Here is a 27,140-nt window from a genome sequence, read left to right on the forward strand (position 1 = left end):
CATTTCATTGCACATTCCATTCCGTTACATTCCACGTTCCATTTCATTTCATTCTGCATTCCATTCCATTATATTCCGTGTTCCATTCCATTATATTCCGCGTTCCATTCCGTTCCATTCCATTCCATTCCATTAAACATTCCATTCAACTTTAATTTGCACTCCATTCCACCTTCCATTCCATTCCATTTCTCTTTGCATTCCACTTTCCATTCCATTCTATTAAACATTCCATTTCTTTCCATACCACATTCCATTCCACTTTTGATTCCATTCCGTTCCACATTCCTTTCCATTCCATTACATATTCCATTTCATTCCATTCCACATTCCATTCCACATTTGATTCCATTCCGTTCCACATTCCTTTCCATTTAATTACATATTCCATTTCTCATTCCATTCCATTCCATTCCATTCCACATTGCATTCCATGCCATTCCACACTCCATTCCATCCCACTATACATTCCATTCCACAATCCATTCAATTCCACATTCCATTCCTTTCCACTCCATTCCATTACACGTTCCATTCCATTCCCTTCCACCTTCCATTCCATTCCATTCCATTCCACGTTCCGTTCTATTATATTCCACGTTCAATTCCATTCCAGTATATTCCACGTTGCATTCCATTCCATTCCATTCCACATTCCGTTCCATTCTATTCTACATTCCATACCACATTGCATTCAACTTCAATCCACATTTGATTCCATTCCATTCCACATTCCAATCCATTCCATTCTTCATTCCTTTCCACATTCCATTCCACTGCAATTCACATTCCATTCCGTTCCATACCAATTTCTATTTCACTCCATTCCACATTCCATTCCATTCCATTTCACTTTACATACCATTCCATTCCACATTCCATTCCATTCCAATCTACATTACATTGCACATTTCATTCCATGCCATTCCACATGCCATTCGTTTAATGTCCACATTCCATTCCATTCCATTCCATTCCGGATTCCACTCCATTCCATTCCACATTCCATTCCATTCTTTTCCACGTTACATTCCATTACATTCCACATTCCATTCCATTCCATTCCATTCCATATTCCATTCCATTCCATTCGGCATTCCATTCCATTCCATTACACGTTCCATTCCATTCCACTCCACATTCCATGTCATTCCATTCCATTCCACAATCAATTCCACATTCCATTCCATTCCCCGTTCCATTCCACATTCCATTCCACATTCCTTTCTATTCCGCGTTCCGTTGCACTATCCATTCCACGTTCCATTTCATATACCATTCCATTCCATTCCGCGTTCCATTCCACATTCCACTCCATTCCACATCCCATTTCATTTAATTTCACATTCCATTCTGTTCCATTCCACGTTCCATTCCGCATTCCATTCCATTCCATTCCACATTCCATTTCATTTCCTTTCACATTCCTTTCCTTTTTCCATTCCATTCCATTCCACATTGAATTCTACATTCAATTCCCGAATCCATTTGACATTCCATTCCATTCCACTTTCCATTCCACATTCCATACCGCTTTCCATTACATTCCTCGTTCCAGTCCACTTTTCATTTTACTTTCCATTCCACATTCCATTCCATTCCATTCAAACTTACATTCCATTCTATTCCATTCCATTCCATTCCATTCCACATTCCATACCCCATTCCATTCCACTCCACTCCACTTTCCAGTCTATTCCATTCCTCATTCCATTCCATTCCATTCCAGGTTCCATTCCATTCCATTCCATTCCACCTTCCATTCAACTTTCCATTCCATTCCATTCCAATTCCATTCTATTCCACATTCCATTCCAGAGGGCATTCCAATCCATTCCACATCCCTTTCCACATTTCACTCCATTCCATTCCACATTCCATTACATTCAACATTCCAGTCCATTCCATTACACATTCCTTTCCATTCCATCCCCCATTCCACATACCATTCCATGTTCCATTCAACGTTCCTTTCCACGTTCCATTCCACGTTCCATTCTATTCCATTCCACATTCCTTTCCACGTTCCATTCCATTCCCTTCCATATTCCATTCCATTCAATTCTGCATTGCATTCCATTGCACATTCAGTTCCATTCCTTTCCTATCCACATTCAATCCATTCCATATTCCATTCCATTCCATTCCGTTTCCCACTCCATTCCATTCCGTTCCACATCCATTCCATTCCATTTCACATTCCATTCCATTCCATTCCTTTCCATTCCACTTTCCTTTGCATTTACCTTTCCATATTCAATTTCACTTTCCATTCCTTTCCTTTCCCCATTCCATTCCACTCCATTCCACATTCTATTCCATTCCATTCCATATTCCAAATTCCATTCTAATTTCCATTCCACGTTCCATTCCACGTTATATTCCATTCCATTCCGAGTTCCATTCCATAGTCCATTCCATTCCTTTTCATTCCACATTCCATTCCGTTACATTCCATTATCCATTCCATTCCACATTCCATTCCACATTTCATTCCTATCCATTCTACATTCCGTCCCACTTTCCATTCCATTCCATTGCACGTTCCATTCCGTTCCATTCCACGTTCCTTTCCATTCCATTCCAGGTTCCAATGCACTTTCCATGCCACGTTCCATTCCACGTTCTATTCCACTTTCCATTCCACGTTTCATTGCATTCCATTCCACTTTCCACTGCACGTTCCATTCCACGTTCCATTCAACGTTCCAATACATTCTATTCCACATTCAATTCCATGCCATTCCACATTCCATTCCACATTCCATTCCTTTCCATTCCACATTCCATTTCATTCGATTCCACAGTCCATTCCATTCCACATTCCATTCCGCATTCCATTCCTTTCCATTCCACTTTCAATTCCATTCGTTTCTTCATTCCATTCCATTCAATTCCATAGCAGACCTCATTCAATTCCGTTCCATTCCATTCCACTTTCCTTTCCATTCCGTTCCACATTTCATTCCATTTCATTTCTCCTTCCATTCCATTGCATTCCACGTTCCATTCCGTGTTCCATTCCATTACATTCTACGTTCCATTCCACATTCCTTTCCATGTTCCATTACATCCCATTCTACTTTCCAATGCACGTTCCATTCTACTTTCTATTCCACTTTCCATCCCGTTATATTCCACGTACCATTCCACTTTTCATTCCATTCCATTCCACATTCCTTTCCACAATCCATTCCATTCCATACCATTCCACATTCCATTCCATTCCATTCTGCATTCCTTTACTTTCCAATCCACATTCCATTCCATTCCATTCCACATTCCATTACATTCCATTTTGTTCCACTTTCCATTCTATTGAATTCCATTGTACATATCATTCCAAAGCATTCCATATTCCATTCCAATACATACCATTGCATTCCATACCATTCATTTACACAATCCTTTCCAGTCCATTCCGTTCCAGATTTCACGCCATTCCATTCCATTCCACATTCAGTTCCATGCCACATTCCATTCCATTCCATTCCAAATTCAATTCCACTACACATTCCATTCCATTCCACATTCCATTAATAATTCCGTTCCATTCCATTTAATTCTCATCCACATTCCATTCTATTCCACATACCATTCCATTCCATTCCACATTCCACTCCATTCCTCATTCCATTCCATTCCATTTCACTGGAATGTGGAATGGACTGAGTAATGGAATGGAATGGAATGTGGAATGGAATGGAATGGAATGGAATGTGGAGTGGAATGGAATGGAATGTGGAGTGGAATAGAATGGAAACTGGAATGTAATGGAATGGAATGTGGAATGGAATGGAATATAATGAGGAATGGAATGTGGAATGGAAAGTTGATAGGAATGAGGAAAGTAATTGAATGGAATGTGGAATGGAATGTGGAAAGGAATGTGAAATGGAATGTGGAATGGAATGAAAGGGAAAGTGGAATGGAGTGCAATGGAATGTAACCTGGAATAGAAAGTGGAATGGAATGTGGAATGGAATGGAATGGAATGTTGAATGGAACGTAGAATTGAAGGTGGATTGGAAGGTGGAATAGAATGGAATGGTAAGTGGAATGGAATATGCAGTGCAATGGTATGGGACGTGGAATGCAATGGAATGGAATGTGGAATGGAATGTGGAATATAATGGAGTGGAATGGGGAAAGGAATGGAATGGAAAGTGGAATGTAATGCAATGGAATGTGGAAAGGAAAGGATGGGATACTTAAATGCAATGGAAAGGAATGTGAAATTTAATGTGGGATAGATAAGAAAAAATGTGGAATGGAATGTGGAATGGAATGGAATGCAGTGGAATGGAATGTGGAATGTATTGGAATGGAATGTGGAATGGAATGCAATGCACTGTAAAGTAAAATGGAATGGAATTGATTGCAGAAAGGAATGTAATGGAATACGGAATGGAATGGAATGGGATGTGGAACGGAATGGAATGGAAGGTGGAATGAAATTGATTGGAATGTGGAATGCAATGTGGAATGGATTGGAATGGAAAGTGGAATGGAATGTGGAATGGAATGGAATGGAATGTGGAACCGAATGGAAAGGAAAGTGGAATGGAATGGAATGGAATGGAATGTGGAATGGAATGGAATGGAATTTGGAGTGGAATGGAATGGAATGGAATGTCAAATGGAATAGGCAATGGAATGGACTGGAATTTCATGATATGAGGAATGTAAAGGAATGGAATGAGGAATGCAAAGTGGAATGGAATGGAATGGAATGTGGAATGGAATGTGCAATGGACTGCATTGGAATGTGGAATGGATTGTGGAATGGAATGGAATGTAATGTGGAATGCACTGTGAAATGGAATGTAATGGAAAATGGAATGGAATGCCGAATGGAATATGTGATGGAATGTGGAATGGAATGGAATGTGGAGTGGAATGTTGAATGCAAAGGAAAGGAATGTGGAATGGAATGTTGAAAAGAATGTGGAATGGAATGTGGAATGGAAGGGAATGGAATGTGGAATGGAACATGGAATGGAACGTGGAATGGAACTTGGATTGGAACTTGGATTGGAACATGGAAAGTAATGTGGAATGGAATGCGGAATGGAACATGGAATGGAATGTGGAATGGAATCTGGAATGGAATGGAATGGAATGGAAGATGGAATGGAAGCTGGAATGGAAGGGAGTAGAATGTGGAAAGGAAACTGGAATTCGATGAGAAATCGTACGTGGAATGGAACGTGGAACGGAATGGAATGGAACGTGGGATGGAATGTGGACTGGAATTTGGAATGGAACGTTAAATGGAATGTGGAATGGAACGTGGAATGGAAAGGAATGGAATGTGGAATGGAATGGAATGGAATGGAATTTGAAATGGAATGGAATGGAATGGAATTTGAAATGGAATGGAATGGAATGGAATTTGGAATGGAACTTTAAATGGAAGGTGGAATGGAATGTGGAATGGAAAGGAATGGAATGTGGAATGGAATGGAATGGAATGGAATTTGAAATGGAATGGAATGGAATGGAATTTGGAATGGAATGGTATGTAATGGTATGGAGTGTGGAATGGCATGGAGTGGAACATGGAATAGTACATGGAATGGAAAGTGCAATGGAATGTGGAAAGTAACGTGGAATGAAATGTGCAGTGGATTGGAATTGAATGTGGAATGGAATGGAATGGAATGGGGAATGGAAAGGATTGGAATTTGGAATGGAATGGAATTTTATGGAAAGTAGTATAGAATTAAATGGAATAGACTAGAATGGTATGGAATGGAATGCAATGTGGAATGGAATGGAAGGGAAAGTTGAAAGGATTGGTATGGAATGGAATGGAATGTGGAATTGAATGGAATTGAATGTGGAATGGAATGGAATGGAATGTGGAATGAAATGGAAGGGAATATAGAATGAAATTGAATGGATAGTGGAATGGAAAGTGGAATGGAATTCCGAACGGAATGGAATGGAATGGAATGTGGAATTTAATAGAATGGAATGTGAAATGGAATGTGGAGTGAAATGGAATGGAAAGTCGAATGGAATGTGGAATGGAATGGAATGGAATGTGGAATGGAATGCACAAAGGAATGGAACAGAACATGGAAAGGAACGTGGAATGGAAAGGAACGGAACATGGAATGGAGTGGCATGAAAAATGGAATGGAATATGGAGTGGATCGTGGAGTGCAATGTGGAATGGAATGTGGTAGGGAATGGAATTGAATGTGGAATGGAATGTGGAATGGAATGGAATGGAAGGTGGAACGGAAAGGAATGGAATGTGAAATAGAATGGAATGGAATGGAAAGTGGAAAATAATGGAATGGAATGGAATGCAATGTGAAATGCAATGTGGAATGGAATGTAAAATGGAATGAAGAATACATTGCGGAATAGAATGGAATGGAACATGGAATGGAATGGAATGGGACGTGGAATGGAATGTGCAATGGAATGCGGAAAGGAATGTGAAATGGAATGGAATGGAACGTGGAACGGATCGTGGAAGGGAATTGAATGGAACGTGTAATGGAATGTGGAATTGGTCGTGGAATGGAACGTGGAATGGAATGTAATGGAATATGGAATTGAATGTGGAATAGAATGTCAAATGGAAGGTGCAGTGGAATCGAAAGCAATGTGGAATGTAATGTTTATTGGAATGGAGAGGAATGTGGATTGGAATGGAATGGAAAGTGGAATGGAATGTGGACAGGTATGCAGTGGAATATAGAATGGAATGTGGAATGGAAAGGAATGTGGAATGGAATGTGGAATCGAAAGTGGAATGGAATGGAATGGAACGTTGAATTTAATGAGAATGGAACGGAAAGTTATGTTGAATGGAATGTTTAATAGAAAGTGGAACGGAAATTAGAATGGAATGGAATGGAATGGAATCTTGAGTGCAATGAGGAATGGAATGTGTAATGGAATGGAATGGAATGTTTAATGGAATGTGCAATGGAATGGAATGTGGAATGGAATGTTGAATGGAAAGGAATGGAATGTGGAATGGAATGTGGAATGGAATGTAAAATGGAATGTAGAATGCATTGCGGAATAGAATGAAATGGAACATGGAATGGAATGGAATGTGACGTGGAATGGAATATGCAATGGAATGTGGAATGGAACGTGAAATGGAATGGAATGGAAAGTGGAATGGATCGTGGAATGGAATGGAATGGAACGTGTAATGGAACGTGGAATTGGTCATGGAGTGGAACGAGGAATGGAATGGAATGGAATATGGAATTGAATGTGGAATGGAATGTCGAATGGAAGGTGCAATGGAATCGAAAGCAATGTGGAATGTAATGTGGATTGGAAAGGAGTGGAATGTGGATTGGAATGGAATGGAAAGTGGAATCGAATGTGGACAGGAATGCAGTGGAATATAGAATGGAATGTGGAATGGAAAGGAATGTGGAATGGAATGTGGAATCAAAAGTGGAATGGAATGGAATGGAACGTTGAATGTAATGAGAAAGGAACGGAATATTTTGTGGAATGGAATGTTTAATAGAATGTGGAATGGAAATTTGAATGGAATGGAATGGAATGGAAACTTGAGTGCAATGAGGAATGGAATGTGTAATGGAATGGAATGGAATGTGTAATGGAATGTGAAATGGAATGGAATGTGGAATGTAATGTTGAATGGAAAGGAATGGAATGTGGAATGGAATGTGGAATTGAATGGAATGGAATGTGGAATAGAAAGTGGAATGGAACATGGAATGGAACGTGGAAAGGAACGTGAAATGAAATCTGAAATGGAAAGTGGAATGGAATGTGGAATGGAATCTGGAATGGAATGCAATGGAATGGAAGATGGAATGGAACGCGGAATGGAATGGAATGGAAAATGCAATGGAAACTGGAATTCAATGAGGAATGGAATTTGGAATGGAACGTGCAATGGAATGGAATGGAAAGTGGAATGGAATGGAAAGTGGAATGGAGTGTGGAATGGAATTTGGAATGGAACACTAAATGGAATGTGAAATGGAATGTGGAAGGGAAAGGAATGGAATGTGGAATATAATGGAAAGGAATGGAATGGAATGGAATGGAATTTGGAATGGAATGGAATAGAATTTAATGAGTAATGGAATGGAATGGAATGGTCTGGAATGTGGAATGGAATGGAATGGAACATGGAATGGAATGTGGAATGGAAAATGCAATGGAATGTGGAAAGGCAGGTGGAATTGAATGTGGAATGGATTTGAATGGAATGTGGAACAGAATGAATGGAATGTGGAATGGAAAGGAAAGGAATGTGGAATATAGTGGAATGGTATGGAATGAAGAATAGTATTAAAAGGAATGGAATGGAATGTGGAATGAAATGGAATGGATTGTGGAATGGAATGGAATGGAATTTTGAATGGAATGGAATGGAATGCTGAATGGAATGGAATGGAATGTTGAATGGAATTGAATGGCCTGGAATTTGGAATGGAATGGAATGGAATGGAATGTGGAATGGAATGAAATGGAAGGGAATGGATGGTAGAATACAGTGGAATGGATTGTGGAAAGGAATGGAATAGAATGTGGAATGGAATGGGATGGAATGGAATGGAATGGAATTTCGAATGGAAGGCAATGCAATGCGGAAAGTAATGGAATGGAATTTGGAATGTAATGTAATGGAAAAGAATGTGGAATTGAATGGAATGGAACATGGAATGGAATGGAAAGTAATGTGAAATGAAATGGAATGGAACGTAGAATGGAATGTGGAATGGAATTCGGAATGGAATGGAATGGAATGGAATGTGGAATTGAATAGAATGGAATGGGCAATGGAATGGAATGGAATGTGGAATGGAATAGAAAGGAACGTGGTATGGAATGTGGAATGGAATCAGGAAAGCAATGTGGAATGTAATGGAATGGAATATTTAATGGAATGTAATGGAATGTGGAATGGAATTCGGAATGGAATGGAATGGAATGGAATGTGGAATTGAAAAGAATGGAATGGGCAATGGAATGGAATGGAATGTGGAATGGAATAGAAAGGAACGTGGTATGGAATGTGGAATGGAATGAGGAAAGCAATGTGGAATGTAATGGAATGGAATATGGAATGGAATGGAATGGAATGTGGAATGGAATGTAACGTGGAATGGAAAGGAATAGAATGTGGATTCGAAAGAAATGGAATGTGGATGGAAATGGAAAGTAATGGAATGGAGTGTGAAATGGAATTTGGAATGGAATGTGGAACGGAATGTGGAATGCAATGTGGAATGGAATCAAATGCAAAGTGGAATGGTATGGAAAGTAACATGGAATGAAATGGAATGCAACATGTAATGAAACTTAGAATGGAATATGGAATGGAATGTGGAATGGAACGTGGAACGGAATGTGGAATGGAATGGAACGTGTACTGGAATGGAATGAAACGTGGAATGGAATACGGAATGGAACGTGGTGTGCAATGTGGCACGGAATGTGGTTTGGAATGGAATTGAATGTGGAATGGAATGTGGAATGGAATGTAGAACGGAAAGGAATGGAATGTGGAATAGAATGGAATGGAATGGAATGTGGAAAGGAATGGAATGGAATGGAATGCAATGTGAAATGGAATGTGGAATGGAATGCAATATGAAATGGAATGTGGAATGGAATGTGAAGTGGAATGTGGAATGGAATGGAATGGAATGTGGAATGGAATGTGTTATGGAATGTGGAATGGAATGGAATGTGGAATAGAATGCTAAATGGAATGGAAAGGAAAGTGGAATGGAATGTGGAATGGAACGTGGAATGGAATGAAATGGAACGTGGAATGGAATGGAAAGGAACGTGGAATGGAATGCGGTATGGAATTCTGAATGGAACGTTAAATGGAATGTGGAAAGGAATGTGTAGTGGAAAGGAATGGAATGTGGAATGGAATGGAATTGAACGTGGAATGGAATGTGAAATGGAAAGTGCAATGGAATGTGGTAAGCAAGGTGGAAAGGAATGTGGAGTGAATTGCAATGCAAAGTGGAATGGAATGGAATGGAATGTGGAATGGAATCTGGAGTGAATTGCAATGCAAAGTGGAATGGAATGGAATGGAATATGGAATGGAAAGCAATGGAATGTGGAATGAAATGGAATGGTATAGAATGTAGAATAGAATTAAAAGGAATGGAATGGAATGTGGAATGAAATGGAATGGACTGCAGTATGGAATGGAATGGAATGGAGTGTAGAATGGAATGGAATGGAGTTTGGAATTGAATGGAATTTGGAATGGAATCGAATGGAAAGTAATGGAATGTGGAAATGAATGGATTGGAATGTGGAATGGAATGGAAGGGAATGGAATTTGGAATGTAAAGGAATACAATGCGGAATCGAATGGAATGAAATGTGGAATGGAATGGAATGGAATGGAAAGGAATGTGGAATTGAATGGAATGGAATGTGGAATGGAATGGAATGGAATGTGGAATGAAATGGAATGGAAAATGGAATGCAATGTGCAATGGAATTCGGAATGGAATGGAATGGAAATGTATCTGGAATTGAAAAGAATGGAATGTGGAATGGATTGGAATGGAATATGGATTGGAATGTGGAAAGGAATGTGCAATGTAAAGGAATGGAATGTGGAAAGTAATTGAATGGAATGTGGAATGGAATGTAACGTGGAATGGAATGGAAGGGAATGTGGATTCGAATTAAATGGAATGTGGATAGGAATGCAATGTAACGGAATGGAATGTGAAATGGAATTTGGATTGCAAAGTGAAGCGGAATGTGGAATGCAATCTGGAATCAAATGAAATGAAACATGGAATGGAACGGAATGGAACGTGAAATGGAATGGAATGCAATGTGTAATGGTACATAGAATGGAAAGTGGAATGGAATGTGGAAGGGAACGTGGAATGGAACGTGGAATGGAATGTGGAATGGAATGGAATGTAAAATGAAATGGAATGTGGAATGGAATGGAATGGAATCGAATACGAAATGGAAGGTGGAAAGGAATGTGAAGTGGAATGTGGAATGGAATGGGTAATGGAATGGAATGGAATGTGAAATGGAATGTGGAAAGGAATTTGAAATGGAATGTGGATTGGAATGAAGTGGAAAGTGGAATGGAATGGAACGGAATGGAATACAATGTGGAAAGGAACGTGGAATGGAATGTGGAATGCAATGGAATGCAATGTTGAAAGGATTGGGGAATGCAATGGAATTGAATGTAGAATGGAATGTGGAACGGAATGGTATGGCATGAGGAATTTAATTGAATGGAATGTGAAATGGAATGTGGAATGGAAGGTGTAATGGAATGTGGAATGGAATGGAATGGAATGAGGAATGGAATATGGAGTGGAAAGGAACGGAATGTGGAATGGAATGTGGAATGGAATGAAATGGAATGTAAAATGGAATGTGGAAAGGGAGATGGAATGGAATGTGGAAAGGAATGGAATGGAATGTGGAATGGACTATGGAATGGACTGGTATGGAATATGTAGTGGAAAGGAATGGAATGTTGAATGGAATGGTATGGAATGTGGAATGGTTTGGAATTGAAAGGAATGTTGTTTGGAATAGAGTGGAACGAGGAATTAAATGGAATGGAATGTGAAATGGAACGTGTAATGCAATGGATTGGAACATGGAATGGAATGGAAAGATACATGGATTGGAATGTGAAATGGAATGTGGAATGGAATGTAAAATGGAATGTGGAATGGAATGTGCAATGGAATGAAATGGAACAAGGAATGGAATGGAATGGAACGTGAAATGGAATGGAATGGAATGTGGAATGGAATGGAATGGAATTTAATTTGGAATGGAAAGGAACGGAATGTGGAATGGAATGTGGAATGGAAAGTGGAATGGAATGCAATGGAATGTACAATGGAATATGGAATTGAATGGAATGGAAAGTGCAGTGGAATGTGGAATGGAATATGGAATACAATGTGGAAAGGAATGGAATGGAAGGTGGAATAGAATGCAGATTGGAATGGAATGTAATGTGGAATGGAAAGGAATGGAATGTGGAATTGAATGTGGAATTGAACGTGGAATGCAAAGGAAAGGAATGTGGAATGGAACGTGGAATAGAATGGAATGGAACGGGGAATGGAAAGTGGAATGTAAGGGAATGGATCGTTGAATGGAATGTCGAATGGAATGTGGAATGGAAAGATGAATGGAAAGTAGAATGGATTGTAATGGAAAGTGGAATAGAATGTGGATTGGAATGTGGCATGGAATTTGGAATGGAATGTGGAATGGAATGGAATGGAATGTGGATTTCAATGGATAGGAATGGAAGGTGGAATGGAATGGAATGAAATGGCAGGGAATGGAATGCGGAATGGAGTGCAAAGGAAAGTGGAATGGAATATGGAATGGAATGGGATGCAATGTGGAATGGAATGTGGAATAGAATGGAATGGAATGTGGAATGGAATGTGGAATGGAATGGAAAGTGGAATGGAATGGATTGGAATCTGGAATGGAATGGAATGGAACCAAATGTGGAATTGAAGAGAATGGACTGGAATGGAATGTGGAATATAATGGAATGGAATGGAATGGAAAGTGGAATGGAGTGGAATGGAATGTGGAATGGAATGTGGAATTGAATGGGATGGAATGTGGAATGGAAAGGAATGTGGAATGGATTGTGGAATGGAATGAGAAATGGAGTGCAATGGAATGTGGAATGGAATGTGGAACGGAAAGTATTGGAATATGGAATGGAATGTGGAATGGAATTGAATGAAATGGAATGTGGAATGGAATTGAATGTGGCATGTTATTGAATGGAATGGAATGTTTAACGGAATGGAATGGAATATGGAATGGAATTTGGAATGGATTTTGGAATGCAATGTTGAATGGAATGGAAAGAGGAATGGAATGGAATGGAAGGGGTAATAGAATGGAATGAAGTGTAGAATAGAAAGTAATGGAGTGTGGAATGGAATGGAATGTGGAATGGATTGTGGAATGGAATGAGAAATGCAAGGGAATGGAATGTGGAACAGAATGTGGAATGTAATGGATTGAAATGTGGAATGGAATGAGGAATGGAATGGAATGTGGAATGGAATGGAATGGAACGTGAAATGGAAAGTGGAATGGAAAGTGGAACGGAAAGTGGAATGGAAAGTTTAATGTGGAATGGAATGGAATGGAAAGTGGAATGAAATGGAATGAAATGTGGAATGGAATGGAATGGATATCGGAATGGAATGGAATGGAATGTGGAATGGAATGGAATGGATTGCAAAGTGGAATAAAATGCATTTTACAGCGGAATGGAATGGAATGTGGAATGGAACGGATATGAATGGAATTTGGAATGGAGTGGAATGGAATGGAATGTGGAATGGAATGGAATGGAATGAGGAATGTAATATGGAATGGAATGTGATGCAATGTTGAATGGAATATGAAAGGGAATGGAATGGAATGAGGAATGGAATGGAAGGTAGAATGGAATGTAATGGAAGGAGGAATGTAATATAGAATGGAAGGTGATGCAATGTTGAATGGAATATGAAAGGGAATGGAATGGAATGAGGAATGGAATGGAATGTATAATGGAATGGAATTGAATGTGGAATGGAATGGTATGCAATGTAATATGGAATGGAATGGAACGAAATGAAATGGAAAGTGGAATGGAATAGAATGGAATGGAATGGAATGTTGAATTGAGGGGAATGGAATGTGAAAGATAATGGGATGTAATGTGCAATGGAATCTGGAATTTGATGGAATTTAATGGAATGTGGAATGGAATGGAATGGAGTGGAATGGATTGTTGAACGGAATGGAAAGGAATTTGTAACGGAATTTATTTGAATGTGGAATGGAATGGAATCTGGAATCAAATGTGGAATGGAATGGAATGGAAAGTGGAATGGAATGTGAAATGGAATGGGATGGAATATGGAATGGAATGTGGAATGAGATTTAATTGATTGGAATGTGGAATGGAATGGAATGGAATGGAATATGAAATGGAAAGTAATGGAATGTGGAACGGAATGGAATAAAATGTGGAATGAAATGTAGAATGTATTGGAATGGAATTTGGAACGCAATCGAATTGAATGTGGAATGGAATGGAACGGAATTTGGAATGCATTGTAGACAGTATTAAAATGGAATGTTGAATGTAATTTGGAATGGAATGGAATGGAATGTGGAATGCAATGGAATGGAATGTGGTATGGTACTGAATGGAATGGTTTGGAATGGAATGTGGAATGGAATGGAATGGAATATGGAATAGGATTGAATGGATTGCAATGTGGAATGGAATGAAATGTGCAATGGAATGGAACGGAATGTTGAATGGAAAGGAATGGATTGTGGAATGGAATGGAATGGAACGGAATGCGGAATGGAATGGTATGGAAAGGAATGGAATGTGCAATGGAATGGAACGGAATGTGGAATGGAATGTGGAATGGAATTGAAAGGAATGTGGAATTGAATATGGAGTGGAATGGAATGGAATGTAATATGGAATGGAATGGAATGGAGTGGAATGTAATGTGGAACGGAATGCAATTGAATGTGTAATGGAATAGAATGTGGAATGGAATGTGGAAAGGAATGGAATGCGATGTGGAATGGAGTGCGGAATGGAAGAGGATGTAATGAGGAACTGAATTTCGAATGGAATGGAATGGAATGGAATGTGGAATGGAATGGATAGTAATGGAATGTGGAATGCAGTGGAATGGAATGTGGAACGAAATGGAATTGAATGTGGAATGGATGGAAGAAGATATTGGAATAGAATGCGAAATGGAAAGGAAAGTGAAATGGAATGGAATGGAATGTGGAATGTGAAATGTAATGTGGAATGGAATGTGCAATTGAATGTGGAATGGAATGTGGAATGTAATATGAAACGGAATGTGGAATTGAATGAGAAATGCAATGTAGAATGGAATGTGGAATGGAATGGAATGGAATACGGAATGGAATGTGTAATGGAATGGAATGGAAAATGGAATGCAACGTGGAATGGAACGTGCCATTGAATGTGCAATCTAACGTGGAATGGAAAGTGGAAAAGAATGAGAAATGGAATGGAATGGAATGTGAAATGGAAGGGAATGCAGAATGGAATGTGGAATGGAATGTGTTAAGGAATGTGGAATGGAATGCGGAATGAAATGTGTAATGGAATGGACTGGAACGTGAAATGGAATAGAATCGAACATGTAATGGAAAGGAATGCAATGGAATGTGGAATGGAAGGAAAAGGAATGTGGAATTGAATGGAATGCAATGTAGAATGGAAAGGAATTTGGAATTTAATGGATTTGAATGCGGAATGGAATATAATGGAAATTGCAATGGAATGGAATTGAATAGAATGTGGACTGGAACGGAATGAAATGGAATTGAATGTGGAATGGAATATGGAATGGAATTGCATGGAATGTGGAAAGGAATACAATGGAATGTAAAATGAGATGTGGAATGGAATGGAATGGAATGTGGTGTGGAAAGTGGAATGGAATGGAATGGAATGTGGAATGGAACGCGGTGTGGAAAGTGGAATGGAATGGAATGGAATGTGGAATGTAATGTGGAATTGAATGTTATATGGAATCTGGAATGGAAAGTGGAATTGAACTTAATGGAATGTGGAAGCGAAGGGCACGGAATGAGGAATGGAATGGAATGGAATGTGGAATTGAATGTGGTATGGAATGGCTAGGAATGTGGAATGGAATGGAATGTGGAATGGAAAGGAAAGGAATGGAATGTGAAATGGAATGGAATTTAATGTGGCATGGAATGGAATTTAAACTGGAATAAAATGGAATGGAATGTTTAATGGAATGGAATGTGGAGTGGAATGGAGTGTAATATGCAATCAAACGTGGAATGGAATGGAATGGAATGGAATGGAATGTGGAATGCAACGGAATGGAATATGGAATGGAATGGAATGGAGTGGTATGTGGAATGGAAAGGTATTGAATGTGGAATGGAATGGAATGGAATGTGCAATGGAAGGAAATGGAATGGAATGTGGAATGGAATGCAACGGAATGCAATGTGGAATTGAATGGAATGGAATGCAATGTGGAATGGAAAGGAATGGAATGTGTAACGGAATGGAATGGAGTGTGGATTGTAATGCAATGTAATGGAATGGAATGTGAAATGGAAAGTGAAATGGAATTTGGAATGGAATGTGAAATGGAATGTGGAATGCCATGTGAAATGGAATGTCACGCAACGAGGAATGGAATGGATTGGAAAGTGGAATGGAATGGAAAGCAACGTGTAATAGAACGTAGAATGGAAACTGGAATGGAATGTGTAATGGAATGGAATGGAATGGAATGTGAAAAGGAATGTGGAAAAGAATGTGAAATGGAATTAAATGGAGAGTGTAATGGAATGGAATGGAATGGAATTTATCGGGGAATGGATCATGAAATGGAAAGTGGAGTGGAATGGAAAGCAAAGTGAAATGGAATGTGAAAAGTAATGTGAAATGGAATGTGGACTGGAATGTAGAATGGAATGAAATGGAAAGTGGAATGGAACGGAAAGAAATGAAATTTAGTGTGGAACGGAACGTGGAATGTAATGTGGAATGGAATGGAATGGAATGTGGAATGGAATGTGGAATGGAATGGAATGGAATGTGGAATGCAATGAGGAATGGAAAAGAAAGGAATGTGGAATGGAATGTGGAATGGAATGTGGAAGGGAATCTGGAATGGAATCTGGACTGGAATGGAATGGCATGTGGAAAGGAATGAAATGGATTGTGGAATGGAATGGAATGGAATGGAATGTGTAATGGAATGGATGGGATAGTGAAATAAAATGGAATGGAATGTGGAATGGAGTGTGGAATTGATTGGGTTGGAATTTGGAATGGAATGTGGAATGGAATGGAATGGAATGTGGAAGGGAAGGTGGAATGGAATGTGGAATGGAATGTGGAATATAATGTAGAATGGATTGGAAAGTAAAGGGGAAGGGAATGTGGAATTGAACGGAATGCAGTGGAATGGAATGTGGAATGGAATGGAATGGAATAGAATATGGAATGGATTGGAATTGAATGCAATGCAAAGTGGAATTTAAAGGAATGGACTGCAGAATTGAATGGAATGGTATACAGAATGTAATGTAATGGAATGTGGAATGGAATGTGAAATGAAACGGAATGGAAGGTTTAATGAAATTGAATGGAATGTGGAATGAATTGTGGAACGGATTGGAATGGAATGTGGAATGGAATGGAATGGAACATGGAATGGAATTTGGAATGGAAGGGAATGGAATATGGAATGGAAAGGAACATGGAATGGAATGTGGAATGGAATGTGGAATGGAATTAAATGGAATGTGGAATGGAATGGAATGGAATGTGGAAAGGAATGGCATGGAATGTGGAATAGAATGGAATGGAATGTAATTTGCAATGGAATGTGGAATGGAAACTGGAATGGAATGGAATGGAATGTGGAATGGAATGTTGAATGGAATGTGGAATGGAATGAAAAGGAAGGTGGAATGGAATGAAATGGAATGTGGATTGGAATGGAAGTTAACGTGGAATGGAATGGAAAGAGAGGTGCAATGTGGACTGGAATGTGAAATGTAATGGGGAATGGAATGTGGACAGGAATGTGGAATGGAGTGTAATGAAAGGGGGAAAGGAATGGAATGGAACGTGCAATGGAATAGAATGGAACATGAAATGCAACATGGAATGGAAAGTGGAGTGGAAAGTTATAGTGAAAGTAGAATGGAATGGAAGGCAAAGTGGAATGGAATGTGGAATGGAATGGAAAGAAAGTGAAATGGAATGTGCAATGGAATAGTATGGAATACAGAATGGAATGCAATGGAATGTAGAATGGAATGTGGAATGGGAATTAATGGAATGTGTAATGTAATGTGGAATGGAAAGTGAAATGGAAAGGAATGGAAAGTCGAATGGAACGTGGAATGCAACGAATTGGAATGTGGTGTGGATTGTGGAATGGAATATGGAAAGGAAAGCAGAATGTAATGGAATGGAATGTCGAATGGAACGTTGAATGGAATTGAAAGGAACGTGTAATGGAACTTGCAATGAAACGTGGAATGGAACGTGGAATGGAAAGTGGAATGCAGCGTGGAATGTAATGTGGAATGGAATGTTTAATGGAATGTGGAAGTGAATGGAATGGAATGTGGAAAGAAACGTTTATTGGAAAGGAATGGAATGGAATGTGGAACGGAAGGGCGAATGGATTGTGGAATGGTAAGTGGAAAGGAACGTGGAATGGAGTGGAAAGGAACTTGGAATGGAACGTAGAATGGAACGTGGAATGAAACATGGAATGCAATGTGGAAAGTAATGTGGAAAGGAAAGGAATGGAATGTGGAATGGAATTGAATGGAATGTGGAATGGAATGTGGAATGGAATGCAATGGCATGTGGAATTGAATGGAATGGAAGGTGTAATGAAATGGATCAGAAAAAGGAATACAATATGGAATGAAATATGAAATGGAATATGGAATGGAATGGAATGGAATGTGGAATGGAATGGATTGGAATGTGGAATAAAGTGGAATGGAATTGAATGGAATAGGAATGGAACGGAATGTGGAATGCAAAGGAATGTAAAGAAATGAGGAATTGAATGGAAAGGAATGTGGAATGGAATGCAATGGAACGGAAAGTAGAATGGAATGTTGAATGGATTGGAATAGAATGTGGAATGAAATGGAATGGAATGTGGAATAGAATGTGGAATGAAACATGGAATGGAATGTGGAATGGAATGGAATGGAATGTGGAAAGGATTGTGATAGAATGTTGAATAGAATGGAATGGAATGGAAAGGAATGCGTTGTGGAATGCAGTGGAATGGTGAATGCAATGCAATGGAATGAAATTTGGAATTGAAAGGAATGGAAGGCAATAGAATTTGGAATGGAAAGGAAGATGGAATGGAATGTGGAATGGAATGTGGAATGGAATTAAATGAAATGTGGAATGGAATGGAATGGAATGTGGAAAGGAATGGCATGGAATGTGGAATAGAATGGAATGGAATGTAATTTGCAATGGAATGTGGAATGGAAACTGGAATGGAATGGAATGGAATGTGGAACGGAATGTTGAATGGAATGTGGAATGCAATGAAAAGGAAGGTGGAATGGAATGAAATGGAATGTGGATTGGAATGGAAGTTAACGTGGAATGGAATGGAAAGAGAGGTGCAATGTGGACTGGAATGTGAAATGTAATGGGGAATGGAATGTGGACAGGAATGTGGAATGGAGTGTAATGAAAGGCGGAAAGGAATGGAATGGAACGTGCAATGGAATAGAATGGAACATGAAATGCAACATGGAATGGAAAGCGGAATGGAAAGTTATAGTGAAAGTAGAATGGAATGGAATGGAAATTGGAATGGAATGTGGAATGAAATGGAAGGAATGTGTAATGGAATGTGGTATGGAATGTGGAATGGAATGGAATGGAACGTGGAGTGCAAGCAAAAGGAATATGGAATGGTATGGAATGGAATGTGGAATAGAATATGGAATGGAATGTGGAATGCAACGTGGAATGGAAAGGAAAGTAATGTGGGAAGGAATGTGGAATGGAAAGGGCAATGAAAACAGGAATGTAATGGAAAGGAATGTGGAATGGAACGTGGAATTGAATGGAATGGAACGTGGAATGGGAAGTGGAATGGAACGTGCAATCGGAATTGGAATGTAAATTTTAATGGAAAGTGGAATGGAATGTGGAAATAAATGGAATGGAATGTGGAATTGAATAGAATCGTATGTGGAATGGAATGTGAAATGGAATGTGGAATGGAATGTGGAATGGAAGGGAATGGAATGTGGAATGGAATGTGGAATGGAAGGTGGACGGGAACAAGGAATGGAATGGAATGGAATGTGCAATGGAAAGGAATGGAAAGTGGAAAGGAATGTGGAATGGAACGGAATGGAAAGTAGAATGCAAAGTGAAATGGAAAGTGGAATGGAATGGAATGGATTGTGGAATGGAATGGAATGGAATGATATGGAATGTGGAACGGAATGTGGAATGGAAAACGGAAGGCCACGTTGAAGGCAATGGAATGGAATGTACAATGGAATGTGGGATGGAATGGAATGGATACAGGAGTGGAATGTGGAATCAAATCTGTAAAGTAATGGAATGGAATGTGGAATGGAATGTGAAACGGAATACAATGGAATGTGAAATGCCATGTGGAGTGGAAAGTGGAATGGAATGTGGAATGGATCATGGAATGAAACGTGGAATGGAATGTGAAATGAAATGGAATGGAATGTGGAATGGAATGGAATGGTATGTGGAATGGAATGCGGAACGTATTGTGGAATGTAATGGAATGGAATGTGGTATGGAATGCGGAAGGGAATTTGGAATTGAATGTGGAATGGAATGCAATAGAATGTGGAATGCAATGTGGAATGGAATGGAATGGAATGTGGAAAGGAATATTCAATGGAACGGAATGGAAAGTGAAATGGAATGGAATGGAATATGGAATTGAAATTGAAATGGAATGGAATGGAATGTGGAATGGAAAATGGAATGGAATGGAAAGGAATGTGGAATGGAATGGAATAGAATGTGGAACGGAATGTGGAATGAAGTGGAGTTCAATGTGGAATGCAATGTGGAATGGAATGGAATCTGCAATGGAATGGAATGGAATGGAACGTGGAATATCATGGAAAGGAACACGGAATGGGATGGAATGGAACGTGGAAGGTAACGGAATGGAAATTGGAATGCAATGGAATGAAATTTGGAGTGGAATGGAATGGAATGGAATGTGGAATAGAATGGAATGTGGAATTGATTGGAATGAAATGGAATGGAACATGGAATGGAATGGAATTGAAGGTGGAATTTAATGGATTGCAATGTGGAATGGAAAGTGGAATGGAATGGAATGGCATGTGGAATGGAATTGAATGGAATGTGGAATGGAATTCAATGGAATTTGGAATACAATGGAATGGAATTTGTAATGGAATGTGTAATGGAATGGAAGGGAATGTGGAACTGAACAGCATGGACTGTCGAATTTAATGGAATGGAATGCGAAATGGAAATGAATGGAATATGGAATGGAATGTGGAATGGAATCGAATGGAATGTGGAATGGAATGTGGAAAGGGATGGAATGGAATGTGGAAAGGTATGAGGAATGAAATGTGGAATGGAATGGAATGGGATGTGGAATGGAATGCTGAATGTAATGGAATGGATGGGAATGGAAAGGAATCCAATGGAATGTCATAAGGAAAAGAATGGAATGTGGAATGTAATTGAATGGAATTGAATGGAATTTGGAAAGGAATGGAATGGAATTTGGAATGGAACGGAATGTGGAACGGAATGGAAAGGAATGTGCAATGGAATGGAATGGAATGGAAAGAGGATTGCAATGGACCATGGAATGGAATGTGGAATAGAATGGAATAGAAAGTGAAATGCAACGTGGAATGGAATGGAATGCAATGTGGAATGGAATGTTGAATGGTATGGAATGGAATGTGGCATGAAGTGGAATGGAAAGTGGAATGTAAAGTGGGATGGAATGGAATTGAAAGTGGAATGTAAAGTGGAATGAAATTGAATGGAAGGAAGAATGGAATGGAATGAATTGGAATGTGGAATGGAATGGAATGTGGAAAACAATGGAATGTGGAATGGAATGGAATGGAATGGAATGTGGTATGGAATGCAATGGAATGGAATGCGGAATGGAATGTGGAATGGAATGGAATGTCAAATTGAATGAAATGGAATGTGGAAAAGGTAAGAAATATGGAATGGAATGGAACACAATTTGGAATGGAATGGAATTCACTGAGGAATGGAATGGAGTGTGGAATGTAATCGAATGGAATGTGGAATGGAATGGAATGGAATGTGGGATGGAATGCAGTGGAATGTGGAATGGAATGGAATGGAATGTGGAGTGCAATGTGGAAGAGAATGGAATGGAATGGAATGGAATATGGAATGGAAAGAAATGTAACGTGGAATGGAAGGGAATGGAATGTGGAATGGAAGGGAATGGAATGTGGAATGGAATATGGAATTGAATTGAACGTGGAACGGAATGTAATGTGCAACGTAATGGAATGGAATGTGGAATGGAATGGAATGGAATGTGGAATGGAAAGTGGAATGGAATGGAATGCAATATGGAATGGAATTTGGAGTGGAAAGGAATGGAAAGGAACGTGGAATGGAATGGAATGAATGTGGAATGGAATGGAATGGAATGTGTAATGGAATGGAAGGGAATAGAATGGAATGTGCAACGGAAAGGAATGGAATGTGGAATTTAAAGGAATGGAATGTGGCATGGAAACGAATGGAATGTGGAAGGGAATTTGGAAGGGAATGTGGAATGGAATGTCGAATGGAATGGAATGGAATGTGGGATGGAGTGGAATGGAAAGTGGAATGTAACGTGGGATGGAATGGAATTGAAAGTGGAATGTAAAGTGGAATGAAATGGAATCGAAGGAAGAATGGAATGGAATGGATGGGAATGTGGAAAGCAAAGGATTGTGAAAAACAATGGAATGTGGAATTGAATGTAATGGAATGGACTGAGGAATGGAATGCTTGGTATGGAATGTGGAATGGAATGTGCAATGCAATCTAATGTGGAATGGAGTGGAATGAAATGGAATGTGGAATGGAATGGAATGAAATGTGGAATGCAATGTGGAATGGAATGGAATGTCCAATTGAATGAAATGGAATGTGGAAATGGTAGGAAATATGGAATGGAATGGAATTCACTGTGGAATGGAATGGAATTCACTGAGGAATGGAATGGAATGTGGAATGTAATGGAATGGAATGTGGAATGTAATGGAATGGAATGTGGAATGGAATGGAATGGAATGTGGAATGGAAGGGAATGGAATGTGGAATGGAAGGGAATGGAATGTGGAATGGAAGGGAATGGAATGTGGAATGGAATGTGGAAGTGAATGGAATGGAATTTGTAATGGAAAGGAATGTAACGTGGAAAGGAATGGAATGGAATGTGGAATGGAAGGGAATGGAATGTGCAATGGAATATGGAATTGAATGGAATGTGGAATGGAATGTAAAGTGCAAAGAAATGGAATGGAATGTGGAATGGAATTGAATGGAATGTCGAATGGAGTCGAATGGAAGTAAATGTGGAAAGGAAAGGGGAATGGAATGGAATGGAAAGTGGAATGGAATGTGGAATGCAATGGAATGGAACATGAAATGGAATGTGAAATGGAATGGAATGGAAAGTCGAATGGAAGGTGGAGTGGAATGTGGAATGCAATGGAATGGAACATAGAATGGAATGTGAAAAGGAATGGAATGGAAAGTGGAATGGAATGTGGAATTGCATGGAAAGGAAAATGGAATGGAATGTGGAATGAAATGGAATGCAGTGGTGAATGGGATGTAATGTGGAATGGAACGCAATGTAATGGACTGTGGAATGGAACGTGGATTGGAACGTGGAATGGAGATGGAATGAAAAGTGGAATGGCACGTCGAATGGAACGGGGAATGAAATGAGGAATGGAATGTAATGGAATGGGTAATAAAAATGATTGGAATGGGGAATGGAATGGAATGCAATGGAATGTGGAATGGAATGGAATGTAATTGTGAATTGAATGGAATGCAACGTGGAATGCATCTTGGAATGGAATGGAATGGAACATTTAATGGAAGGTGGAATGGAACGTGGAATGGAATGTGGAATGTGGAATGGAATGAAATGCAATGTGGAATGGAGTGGAATAGTACTTGGAATGGAATTCAATGGAATGTGGAACGGAAAGTGTAATGGAATGAAATGAAATGTGGAATGGAATGTCAAATGGAATGTGGAAAGAAATGGAATGGAATGTCGAATGGAATGCGATGGAATGTGCAATTGAATGTGGAATGGAATGGAATGGAATGTGGAATGGAAGGTGGAAAGGAACGGAATGGAATAGAATGTTGAAAGGAATAGAATATGGAATGGAATGGAATGAAATGTGGAATATAATGGTATGGAATGTGGAAAGAAATGGAATGGAAAATGGAATGCAATGGGATGGAATTTGGAATGGAATATGGAAAGGAATGGAATGGAATGTGGAATGGAATGTAGAATGGTATACAGAATTTAATGGAATGAAATGTTGAATGTAATGTTGAATGGAAAGGAATCGAATTGAACGAGGACTGGAATGGAAAGGAATGCAATGGAATGTGGAATGGAATGGAATAGAATGTGCAATGGAATGTGGAATGGAATGGAATGGAATGTGGAAAGGAATTTGTAATGGAATGGAAAATGGAATGGAATGTGGAAAGTCATGGAATCCAACGGGGAATGGATTGGAAAGTAATGTGGAGTGGAATGCAGAATGGAATGCAAAGAATGTGTAATGGAATGGAATTTAATGTGGAATTGCATGGAATACAATGTCGAATGGATTGCAAAGTGGATTGGAATGTGGAATAGAATAGGATGGAACGTGGAATGGAATGGAATGGAATGTGGATTGGAATGGAATGGAATGCGGAATGGAAGGAATGGAATGGAATGTGGACTGGAATGGAATGGAATGGAAAGTCGATTTGAATGGAATGAAATGTCGAAAGGAATATGGAATGGAATGGAATGTGGAATGGAATGTGGAAAGGAATGGAAAGCAATGTGGAAGGGAATGGAACGGAATGTGGAATAGAATGAAATGGAATGGAATGTGCAATGGAATGTGGAATGGAATGTGGTATGGAAGGTGGAATTTAATGTGGAATGGAAAGGATTGGAATGTGTATTGGAATGGAATGGAATGGAATATGGAATGGAATTTGTAATGGAATGTGGAATGGAATGAAATGGAATGTCTAATGGAATGGAATGTGTAATGCAATGGAATTTGGAATGGAATGTGGAATGGATTGTGGAATGGAATGCGGAATTGGATATGGAATGAAATGTAGTATGGAACGTGGAATGGAATGGAATGGAATGTGGAATAGAACGGAATGCAATGTGAAATGAAATGTGGAATGGAATGTGTAATGTAACATGGAATGGAACGTGGAAAGGAATGGAATGGAACATGGAATGAAATGTGGAATGAAATGTGCAATTTAATGTGGAATGGAATGGAAAGGAATGTGGAATGGAAGGTGGAGTTGAATGGAAATGAATGTTGAATGGAATGCAATGCAATGTGCAATGGAATGTCGAATGTAATGGAATGGAATGTGGAATGCAATGTGGAATGGAATGGAATGAAATGTGGAACGGATTGCAAAATGGAAAGCACTGTAATGTGGAACGGAATATGGAATGGAATTTAGAATGCAATGGAATGTAACGTGGAATGGAATGGAATGGAATGTGCAATATAATGGATTGGAATTTAATGGAATGGGAATGGAATAGAATGGAATGCGGAATGCAATTGAATGGAATGAAATGACTAATGGAATGGAAAGGAATATGCAATGCAATGCAATGCAATGAAGTGAGGAATTGAAAGGAATGGAATGTGGAATGGAATGGAATGGAATGGGGATGGAATGGAATAGAACGTGGAATGGAATGTGGATTGGAATAGAACGGAATGTGGAATTAAATGGAATGGAACGTGGAAAAGAATGTGGAATTCAATGTGGAATGGCATGTGGAATGGAAAGTGGAATGTAATGGAATGGAATGTTGACTGTAATGTAATGGAATGTGGAATGGAATTGAATGGAATTGGGAGTAGAAATGAATGGAATGTGGAATGGAAAGGAATGGACCCTGAAATGGGTTGTGTAATGGAACATGGAATTCAACGTGGAATGGAACATGGAATGGAATGTGGAATGCAATGGAATGGAATGTGGAATGAAATGGAATGGAAGATAGAATGGAATTGAATAGATGGGAATATGGAATGGAATTCAATAGAATGGAATGGAATGAGGAATGTGATGGAATGGAATGTGGAATGGAATGGAATGGAATGGAATGTGGAATGGAATTGAATGTGCAATTGAATGGAATGGAATGAGGAATGCAATGGATTGGAATGTGGAATGCAATGGAATGGAACTTGGAATGGAATGTGGAATGGAATGCGGAATGGAAAGGAATGGAATATGGAATGGAATTTGGAACGGAATGTGGAATGAAACGTGGAATGGAACATGGAATTTAATGGAATGGCAATTGGAATGGAATGTGGAACGGAATGAAAGGGAATGTGGAATGAAATGTGGAGTGTAATGGAAACGAATGTGGAACGGAATGGAATGGAATGTGGAACGGAATGGGCAATGGAATGGAATGGAATGTGGAATGGAATGTGGAATGGAATGTGGAATGGAATGTTTAATGGAATGGAATGGAATGGGGAATCGAACATGGAATGAAATCGAATGGAACGTGGAATGGAAAGTGGAATGGAATGTGGAATGGTATGTGGAATAGAATGGAATGGTTTGTGGATTGGAATGTGGAATGGTGTGTGGAATGGAATGGAATGGAATTTGGAATGGAATGTGGCAGGGAATTTAATGGAATGTGGAATTGAAAGTGGATTGGAATGTAGAATGGATTGTGGAAAGGAATGTGGAATAGAAAGGAATAGAATTTGGAATGGAATGTGGAATGGAGTGTGGAATAGAACTTGGAATGGAATGCAATGAAATATGGAATGGAACATGGAATGGAATGGAATGGAACGTGGAATGGAACGAGGAATGGAATTGAATGGAGAGTGGAATGGTATGTGGAACGGAACTTGGAATGGAATGGAATGTGGAATGGAACGTGAAATGCAATGGAATTGAAAGTGGATTATAACATCTAATAGAACGTGGAATGGAATGTGTAACATAGGAAAGAATGTGAAATCAAATGTGGAATGGAACGGAATGGAATATGGAATGCAATCTGGAATTGAATGTGGAATGGAACGTGGAATGGAATGGAATGGAATGTGGAGTGGAACATGGAATTGAATGGAATGGAATTTAATGGAATTTGGAATAGAATGGATTGGAATGTGGAATGGAATTAGGAATGGAATGT

This window comes from Pongo pygmaeus, chromosome 23 (genome assembly GCF_028885625.2).
Source record: "Pongo pygmaeus isolate AG05252 chromosome 23, NHGRI_mPonPyg2-v2.0_pri, whole genome shotgun sequence".
Taxonomy (NCBI): domain Eukaryota; kingdom Metazoa; phylum Chordata; class Mammalia; order Primates; family Hominidae; genus Pongo; species Pongo pygmaeus.